This window comes from Oncorhynchus masou, chromosome 13 (genome assembly GCF_036934945.1).
Source record: "Oncorhynchus masou masou isolate Uvic2021 chromosome 13, UVic_Omas_1.1, whole genome shotgun sequence".
Lineage (NCBI taxonomy): Eukaryota > Metazoa > Chordata > Actinopteri > Salmoniformes > Salmonidae > Oncorhynchus > Oncorhynchus masou.
Window position 1 is genome coordinate 37401321 of NC_088224.1, and position 10723 is coordinate 37412043.

Genomic DNA, 10723 nt, shown 5'->3' on the forward strand with positions numbered 1-10723 from the left:
AGACCTGAATCCAATCGAGAATCTGTGGAAAGAACTGAAAACTGCTGTTCACAAATGCTCTCCATCCAACCTCACTGAGCTCGAGCTGTTTTGCAAGGAGGAATGGGAAAAAATTTCAGTCTCTCGATGTGCAAAACTGATAGAGACATACCCCAAGCGACTTACAGCTGTAATCGCAGCAAAAGGTGGCACTACAAAGTATTAACTTAAGGGCGCTGAATAATTTTGCACGCCCAATTTTTCAGTTTTTGATTTGTTAAAGAAGTTTGAAATATCCAATAAATGTCGTTCCACTTCATGATTGTGTCCCACTTGTTGTTGATTCTTCACAAAAAAATACAGTTTTATATCTTTATGTTTGAAGCCTGAAATGTGGCAAAAGGTCGCAAAGTTCAAGGGGGCCGAATACTTTCGCAAGGCACTGTATATACAGTGAGTGGACACAACATTAGGAACACCTGCTCTTTCCATGACATAGACTAACAGGTGAATTCAGGTGAAAGCTGTGCTCCCTTATTGATGCTACTTGTTAAATCCACTTCAATCAGTGTAGATGAAGGGGAGTAGACAGGTTAAAGAAAACATTTTAAGCCCTGTGACAATTGAGACATAGATTGTGCATGTGTGCCGTTCAGAGGGTGAACGGCCAAGACAGAAGATTTCAGTGACTGTTAACGGGGTATGGTAGTCGGTGCCAGGCACTCCGGTCTGTGTCAAGGACTGTAACGCTGCTGAGTTATTCACGCTCAACACTTTCCCGTGTGTATCAAGAATGGCCCACCACCCAAAGGACATCCAGACAACTTGACACAACTGTGGGAAGCGTTGGAGTCAACATGGGCCAGCATCCCTGTGGAACGCTTTCGACACCTTGTCCAGATAAATTGAGGCTGCTCTGAGGGCAAAAGGGGGTGCAACTCAATATTAAGAAGGTGTTCCTAATGTTTTGTACGCTCGGTGTACTTTACCAAGCACTCAGTCAGTCAGATAGTCAGTCAGTCGCAGCCAATTACTGGCATAAGCGTATGAACTACAAACCTTCTGCAGTTCTGTGTGTGTCTGTCTCAGTGATACCAACCGTACTCCCACTCAAATCAAATCAAATCAAATGTATTTGTAACATGGTTAGCAGATGTTAATGCGAGGGTAGCGAAATGCTTGTGCTTCTAGTTCTGACAATGTAGTAATAACCAATGAGTAATCTAACCTAACAATTCCACAACTACTACCTTATACACACAAGTGTAAAGGGATAAAGAATATGCACATAAAGATAAATGAATGAGTGATGGTACAGAACGGCATAGGCAAGATGCAGTAGATGGTATCGATTACAGTATATACATATGAGATGAGTAATGTAGGGTATGTAAACAAAGTGGCATAGTTTAAAGTGGCTAGTGATACATGTATTACATAAAGATGCAGTAGATGATATAGAGTACAGTATATACATATACATATGAGATGAGTAATGTAGGGTATGTAAACATTATATTAAGTAGCATTGTTTAAAGTGGCTAGTGATATATTTTCCATCAATTTCCATCAATTCCCATTATTAAAGTGGCTGGAGTTGAGTCAGTGTGTTGGCAGCAGCCACTCAATGTTAGTGGTGGCTGTTTAACAGTCTGATGGCCTTGAGATAGAAGCTGTTTTTCAGTCTCTCGGTCCCTGCTTTGATGCACCTGTACTGACCTCGCCTTCTGGATGATAGCGGGGTGAACAGGCAGTGGCTCAGGTGGTTGTTGTCCTTGATGATCTTTATGGCCTTCCTGTGACATCGGGTGGTGTAGGTGTCCTGGAAGGCAGGTAGTTTGCCCCCGGGGATGCGTTGTGCAGACCTCACTACCCTCTGGAGAGCCTTACGGTTGTGGGGGGAGCAGTTGCCGTACCAGGCGGTGATACAGCCCGACAGGATGCTCTCGATTGTGCATCTGTAGAAGTTTGTGAGTGCTTTTGGTGACAAGCCGAATTTCTTCCTCCTCCTGAGGTTGAAGAGGCGCTGCTGCGCCTTCTTCACGATGCTGTCTGTGTGGGTGGACCAATTCAGTTTGTCTGTGATGTGTACGCAGAGGAACTTCAAACTTACTACCCTCTCCACTACTGTCCCATCGATGTGGATATGGGGGTGCTCCCTCTGCTGTTTCCTGAAGTCCACAATCCTCTCCTTTGTTTTGTTGACGTTGAGTGTGAGGTTATTTTCCTGACACCACACTCCGAGGGCCCTCACCTCCTCCCTGTAGGCTGTCTCGTCGTTGTTGGTAATCAAGCCTACCACTGTAGTGTCGTCCGCAAACTTAATGATTGAGTTGGAGGCGTGCGTGGCCACGCAGTTGTGGGTGAACAGGGAGTACAGGAGAGGGCTCAGAATGCACCCTTGTGGGGCCCCAGTGTTGAGGATCAGCGGGGTGGAGATGTTGTTACCTACCCTCACCACCTGGGGGCGGCCCGTCAGGAAGTCCAGTACCCAGTTGCACAGGGCGGGGTCGAGACCCAGGGTCTCGAGCTTGATGACGAGTTTGGAGGGTACTATGGTGTTAAATGCTGAGCTGTAGTCGATGAACAGCATTCTCACATAGGTATTCCTCTTGTCCAGATGGGTTAGGGCAGTGTGCAGTGTGGTTGTGATTGCATCGTCTGTGGACCCATTTGGGCGGTAAGCAAATTGGAGTGGGCCTAGGGTGTCAGGTATGGTGGAGGTGATATGGTCCTTGACTAGTCTCTCAAAGCACTTCATGATGATGGAAGTGAGTGCTACGGGGCGGTAGTCGTTTAGCTCAGTTACCTTAGCTTTCTTGGGAACTGGAACAATGGTGGCCCTCTTGAAGCATGTGGGAACAGCAGACTGGGGTAAGGCTTGATTGAATATGCCCGTAAACACACCAGCCAGCTGGTCTGCGCATACCTCTTGTGTCTGAGCCGTTGAATTGCGACTCTACTTTGTCTCTATACTGACGCTTAGCTTGTTTAATTGCCTTGCGGAGGGAATAGCTACACTGTTTGTATTTGGTCATGTTTCCGGTCACCTTGCCCTGGTTAAAAGCAGTGGTTCGCGCTTTCAGTTTCACGCGAATGCTGCCATCAATCCACGGTTTCTGGTTTGGGAATGTTTTAACCGTTGCTATGGGAACGACATCTTCAATCCACTTTCTAATGAACTCGCTCACCGAATCAGCATATTCGTCAATGTTGTTGTTGGACGCAGTGTCTTCCTGTGTGTGTGTGTGTGTGTGTGTGCGTTCCAGGGATGCCAAGGCGTGTGTGATCCACGGGACAGACCTGAAGGATCTGTCTCAGGACCAGATGGATGAGATCCTGAGGAACCACACTGAGATTGTGTTCGCCAGGACCTCCCCCCAGCAGAAACTCATCATCGTGGAGGGCTGCCAGAGACAGGTGAGGGGCGCACGCACACACACACGTACGGGCGCACACACGCGCACACACACACACGCACACAGAGACAGTCATGCAATGTGCACACACATGCATACAACCAGACACGTCTGGCTTCCTTGACATGAAAGGACTTTGAAGTGTAGAAATCTGAAGAAACAGATTCTCCACGACAGATTCTCATACAGTAGTAGATAGAATTTGAAGGCTTTTTCCAGGAGGCTTTTAACAATTTTCACTAACCTGTCTTTCAGGGTGCCATCGTGGCTGTGACTGGTGATGGTGTGAACGACTCTCCCGCCCTGAAGAAGGCTGACATCGGCGTCGCCATGGGGATCTCCGGCTCAGACGTCTCCAAACAAGCCGCTGACATGATCCTGCTGGACGACAACTTTGCCTCCATCGTCACCGGAGTGGAAGAGGGTGAGGGACAGAGGGAGAGGGGGAGGGAGGGAAGGAGTGAGGAAAGAAGGGAAGGAGGGAGGGAAAACGAGGGAAAGAAGCAGGGAGGAGAAAGGCAAGAGGGAAAGAGGTATACAGATGCAGGATCTTAATTTGATCACACTGTTGCAGGAGAACTTTTCTGTAGCGCAAGAAATGAAAAATTGAAATTTATTATAGATTTTTTTTTAAAGGCTTCTGAAGTTTGTAATTTCCACGTTGAAATGTCAGACTTGATTTTCCCTTACGAGAAATGTACCAACCCCTACAAAAATGCCCATTAATTATAATCCACACAATAATTCACATTTCCTGTTGCTGCTGGATTATTTTCCTGCTGTAGCAAACTGGCTCAAATTAAAATCCTACATCTGTATGCAGGATTAAACTGAAGGAGAGAAAGGGGGTGGTGTGAATGACAGGTAAGCTTTTTCTCTTGTGACCCTCCAGGACGTCTGATCTTTGACAACCTGAAGAAGTCCATTGCCTACACCCTGACCAGTAACATCCCTGAGATCACCCCCTTCCTCTTCTTCATCCTAGTCAACATCCCACTGCCCCTAGGGACCATCACCATCCTCTGCATCGACCTGGGAACCGACATGGTGACACACACACACCCACCCACACATGCATGGCACATACGTACACACACACACAGGCAAATTGTAGTTTGTTCAATTTATACCATTTCAAATCAAATCAAGTTGCATTCGTCACATGCCCCCGAATACAACAGGTGTAGTAGTGAAATGCTTACTTACCAACAATGCAGTTTTAAGAAAGTACCCCCCCAAAAAGTAAGAGATAAGAATAACAAATAATGAATTAAAGAGCAGCGGTAAACAACAATAGCGGGGCTATATACAGGGGGCACAGGTACAGAGTCAATGTGGAGGCTATATACAGGGGGCACAGGTACAGAGTCAATGTGGAGGCTATATACAGGGGGCACAGGTACAGAGTCAATGTGGAGGCTATATACAGGGGGCACAGGTACAGAGTCAATGTGGAGGCTATATACAGGGGGCACAGGTACAGAGTCAATGTGGAGGCTATATACAGGGGGTACCGGTACAGAGTCAATGTGGAGGCTATATACAGGGGGCACAGGTACAGAGTCAATGTGGAGGCTATATACAGGGGGCACAGGTACAGAGTCAATGTGGAGGCTATATACAGGGGGCACAGGTACAGAGTCAATGTGGAGGCTATATACAGGGGGCACAGGTACAGAGTCAATGTGGAGGCTATATACAGGGGGCACAGGTACAGAGTCAATGTGGAGGCTATATACAGGGGGCACAGGTACAGAGTCAATGTGTGGAGACACCGGTGTCCAGGTAATTGAGGTAATATGTAGAGTTATTAAAGTGACTATGCATAGATAGTAACAGAGAGGACAGACTATGACTGGGGTGGCTGGAGTCTTTGACAATTTTTAGGGTCCTTCCTCTGACACTGCCTGGTATAGAGGTCATGGATGGCAGGAAGCTTGGCCCCGGTGATGTACTGGGCCGTACGCACTACCCTCTGTTGTGCCTTGCGGTTATTTAGGTTGTCTGGTAGTCTCTTGTCACTGGGCAGCTCTTGGCTCTGCTTCCCTTTGTGATCTGTAATAGTTTGAGAGCCCTGCCACATCCAGCGTGCTTTGGAGCTGGTGTAGTACGATTCGATGTTCGTCCTGTATGGCCGCTTGCCCTGTTTGATGGTTCGTCTGAGGGCATAGCGGGATTTGCGGGTTAGAGACCTGCTCCTTGAAAGCGGCAGCTCTACCCTTTAGCTCAGTGCGAATGTTTCCTGTAATCCATGGCTTCTGGTTGGGGTATGTACGTAATTTGAGGTCAGTTGTCTCATCCAAGTGTGTGCTTTGGTCTGTTGTCCTTTGCACCACAAAGAGAGTCAGTCTATTGTAATGTGTACTGACATCCACCGTCTTCTCCTAACCCTACTGTATGCCTACAGGTGCCAGCGATCTCCCTTGCCTACGAGGCAGCAGAGAGTGACATTATGAAGAGACAGCCCAGAAACCCAGCCAGGGACAAACTGGTGAACGAGAGGCTGATCAGTATCGCCTACGGACAGATTGGTGGGTTTATAAAAGTCTATCCCTGTGTTCAGGTCGTTAGTCTGTGGTGGATTGACTCCCGGCCTAATTCTAATTCTAGTTCTATAGGCAGAGTAAATAAAGCGAAGACATCTTCCTCCCTCTGTCTCTGTAGGGATGATCCAGGCTCTGGGAGGGTTCTTCTCCTACTTTGTGATCCTGGCAGAGAATGGTTTCCTTCCCTCTTTATTGGTGGGCATCAGGCTAAACTGGGACGACCGCTCCAACAACGACCTAGAGGACAGCTACGGACAGCAATGGGTACGCGACCCTCCTTTCTCTCTTTTTTTAATTTTTTAATATACCGTAATTTCCGGACTATAAGCCGCTACTTTATTCCCACACTTTGAACCTCGTGGTTTATACAATGACGCGGCTAATTTATGGATTTTTCCCGCTTTCACAAGATTCATGCCGCCAAAAAACTGAGCACCGTCACATAATGTGACGTAAATCGAGCGCGCTCAAACTTCCCATCATTTATGTAGTAATGTAGTAATTTTGTCACCCTCATCATGGCAAAGACACGGAGAAATGCATATGATGCAGCTTTCAAGTTGAATGCGATCGATCTGGCTGTTGGAAAAGGATATAGAGCTGCTGCATGGGAGCTTGGCCTTAATGAGTCGATGATAAGACGTTGGAAACAGCAGCGTGAGGAACTGACTCAGTGTAAAAAGACAACAAAAGCTTTCAGAGGGAAGAAAAGCAGATGGCCCAAAGTATTTGCAGCCACTCGACATCAGTGTAAATCGTGCATTTAAGGTGGCGCTCCGTGTTCAGTGGGAGGCTTGGATGACAAGTGGGGAGAAATCCTTCACTAAAACGGGCCGCAGGCGAATAGCATCTTATGGTCAAGTCTGCCAGTGGGTCCTGACAGCGTGGAGCATTGTCAAAAAATCCACTATCATCAACGGGTTTCGAAAGGCTGGACTGCTGCGTGTTGAAGAGGCAGCATGAGCTCAACGGGGCATTTGCCTCCGGATGAAAGTGACGAGAGCGACAATGAAAACGATCCAACATCGGATGAAGCAATTCTGAGGCTATTCAACTCCGACACCGAAGGAGATGACTTCAGTGGTTTCAGTGCACAGGAGGAGGAAAATAGTGACCAATGACTTTCTTGGTAGGCTACTGTTTTAATTTTTGTTACAAGCCGTGTTTCGTTAAAGCCTATTTATTTTTGTTACAAGCCGTGTTTCGTTTAAAGGCTGTGTAAAGTTCATTTGTTTCAATGTACCGGTAGGCAACTGCTACTTATAGACATGTGCGGCTTATTTATGTACAAAATACATATTTTTTAATAATTCAGTGGGTGCAGTTTATATTCAGGTGCGCTTAATAGTCCAGCAATTACGGTATTGTTTTAAACTCTTTTTCTTTCTTTCTCTCGTCTTTACTCACTCTGACTTTTTTTTTACCCCTCTGTCATCTTGTTTTCTTTCATCCAGTCCTCATTAGTCTCATTAAATGAATTGCTCTCTGAGTCATCACAACTTTCCACTTAGTCATCACCACAACGTTCCACTTAGTTACCTCTACTCCACTTAGTTACCTCTACTCCACTTAGTTCGCTCTTTAACCCTCCCTCCTTGTGATTTCCTCTCCCTCGCACGCCAGACCTATGAACAGAGGAAGATAGTGGAGTACACCTGTCACACAGCCTTCTTCGTCAGTATTGTGGTGGTACAGTGGGCTGATGTCATCATCTGCAAGACCAGGCGCAACTCTGTCTTCCAGCAGGGCATGAGGTCAGAACCCTTTATCTTTGCACCTGTCCTCTAATGACACAGACGTTAGGCATGATTCAAAAGCAGACCTCTTCTTTTATCTATTCAGATTTTGTAAGGTTATGGAAGCCCCTCTACTTTATGTCTCTCTCATAGATAATAAATAATATAGATAAATGTTGAAATTCATTATTTGTTTACAGGAATAAGATCCTGATCTTTGGGCTGTTTGAGGAGACAGCTCTGGCTGCTTTCCTGTCCTACACCCCAGGCATGGACGTGGCTCTCAGGATGTACCCCCTCAAGTGAGTACTCCAGCCTCTGTTCTCATTCACACAGAGCAACAGCACCCTCTACTGGGAGACGTTTATATGACAGTTACTTGACAGTAAAGTACCACTGTGTGGACTGGAGACTATTTCAATCCATTCTATGGGGAAATGATTTCCTCTTTTAAGGAGAGTTATTCACTCAACTGAATGGCCCTCTGGCTTTTTCTTCCTTTTTCTCTCCATCCGTCTTTTTCTCTCTTTCTCTGTCTCAGGCCCAGCTGGTGGTTTTGTGCGTTCCCGTACAGTTTCCTCATCTTTGTTTACGATGAGATCCGAAAACTCATCCTGCGCCGAAACCCCGGAGGTACGAGTCTCTCACAAACACACTTACTGTACTCACTATAGACTTATGTATGACGTACTACAGTACCCATAATAACATTTACTATGATAGAACTGGGTATCTTTCACAGAGCATTGTGGGTACTGTTGTACATCATGCTACAGAAAAATGTAAAAACAAGAAAATGCTGCTGTCAGGTTTGCTTAATATAAGGAATTTTAAATGATTAACCCTTTTATACTTCACTTTTGATACTTAAGTATATTTGAGCAATTATATTTACTTTTGGTACTTATGTAGATGTAAAACCAAATACTTTTAGGGTAGTATTTTGAGAGACTTTCACTTTTAGTCATTTTCTATTATGGTATATTTACTTTTATTCAAGTATGAAAATTGGATACTTTTTCCACCACTACCTCTGATACAAATGTTTGCTGTTTTGTTAATAATTTGTCTCTCTCTTTCTCTCTATTCCCTTCATTTTCTCCTTCCTCTCTCTTTAGGCTGGGTGGAAAAGGAGACATACTATTAAATTATCAAACCATTCTTTACATCTCACCCCCTTACCTCCCCCTCTTTCTCCTCCTCCCTACCTCCACCCGTCCCTCTAATCACATACAAACCATACAAGAAACCGCATCTGAAAACTCATCCATTCCTCATCCCGTATTTTCATCCAACATCGCCTTGAGGACAAGAGGACCAACCACCGAGAAGGAGAGGAACAGGACGGTCACGCCAGATCCCTGCGCCCCTCTTCGTCTCTGCCTTTTTTTTTTTTCTGCCAAAAGACTACAGCATAGTCAACACTGCCAATACTCTTCGAATGTTTACTACACTGTTATGACACTGTTTCTAAATGTGCTAATACACTGTCATGTACAAAATACCGGTATCGCTCTCCTCTATCGACAACAAAATGGCAGCTGCATCTAGATTCCCCCGGCGAGCGGTGTGGCGTCGTTTTCACCTGTTCCACCCCGCCATCCTCTCGACACGCTCCCTCCCTCCACCAATCTTCTACTTAACATGCCCCTCAAGCCACTCCCACCACTCCCTGGCCCAATGGGTATAACAGAAAGATCCCACCGCTGACACCAGTAAACGTGGAATAATCTCCCACGGCCTCTACAGGGGTAAAAAAATAAAATCCCCCTCCTTCCTGCTCGTGTTCTCCTCCTGTTCCCCTCCCTCCTCTTCCTGTTTTTCTGCCAATGTTGTTGTTGTTTTCTAAACAATTGTTCGTAACACTACGGTGTGTTTTTTAATGTTAGGAGTGGGTCTGGGAACTGCTCATCTGTCCGTCCCTGTTTATCCGTCTGTTGGTGAGCACCGTGCGACTTCCCCTGTCCTTGTAACCCCCCCCCCCCCAAACTCATCCCCGCTAATAAAATAAAATCTCTCCCATGTCATTATTTAAATAAGTGAGCAATGGAATAAGACACTGTACCTTACATGCGAAACAGCAGCAAGAAATGAAATAAAATGTAAGGATCTCTCTTTTTTCCCAGTTTGGCCTCAGTTTTGTGTGTGGGGTTTGGCAGAGAAAGGCAATACTGTAAATACATCTTTCACACTATCAACACTCCTGATCCCACTTTAAGGCAGACAGAATGTCTCGAGTTACATACCAGCAGGATTGAAGTGTTGTCTGCCATGAGGTGTGTTGGGAGCGCCGATAGTGAGATGATCATCACTTTTTACTACACTTATTTTCACACCGCTCACAATTATTCTGCTCTACCTACTCACTCATCATGGTTGGGAAAATAATAATACTTATTTTTTATTTTATTTTTTAAATCAAGGTAAAGTAACATTACATAGGTATTCATTCACCACCTCAGTGGAATACATACGGGCGATAATGATGACGCTGTCACGCCCTGAACTTAGAGAGCATTTTTATTTCTCTATTTGGTTAGGTCAGGGTGTGATTTGGGGTGGGCATTCTATGTTATCTGTTTCTTTGTTTTTGGCCGAGTGTGGTTCCCAATCGGAGGCAGCTGTCTATCGTTGTCTCTATTTGGGAATCATACTTAGGCAGCCTTTTCCCCAGCTGTGTTTTGTGGGTAGTTATTTTCTGTTTAGTCTCTGTTACCTGACAGAACTGTTCGCTTTCGTTTTGTTACTTTGTTCGAGTTTCTTTGATCAATAAAATCATGAACACTTTCCATGCTGCGCTTTGGTCCACTCATTCCGACGAGAGCCGTAACAGAACTACCCACCACAAAAGGACCAAGCAGCGTGGCCAGGAGGAGAAGGGATCCTGGGCACAGGAGAGAAGGGAGTTTAGGACATCGTGGACATGGGAGGAGATCATGGCAGGCGACATAAGCCTGGCATGGAATCAGGCGGAGGCTGATGGAGAGGAGCGGAGAGATCAGGAGTTACGGCAGAGACGAGAGCACGAGAGGCAGGGGGAGGC

General features: G+C 45.8%; 1 pseudogene; it reads left to right on the top strand.

Moving 5' to 3' along the window:
- Positions 1–10469, top strand: part of LOC135552239 (sodium/potassium-transporting ATPase subunit alpha-3-like) — a 33193-nt pseudogene extending 22724 nt beyond the window's left edge.
- The last annotated feature ends 254 nt before the right edge of the window (positions 10470–10723 follow it).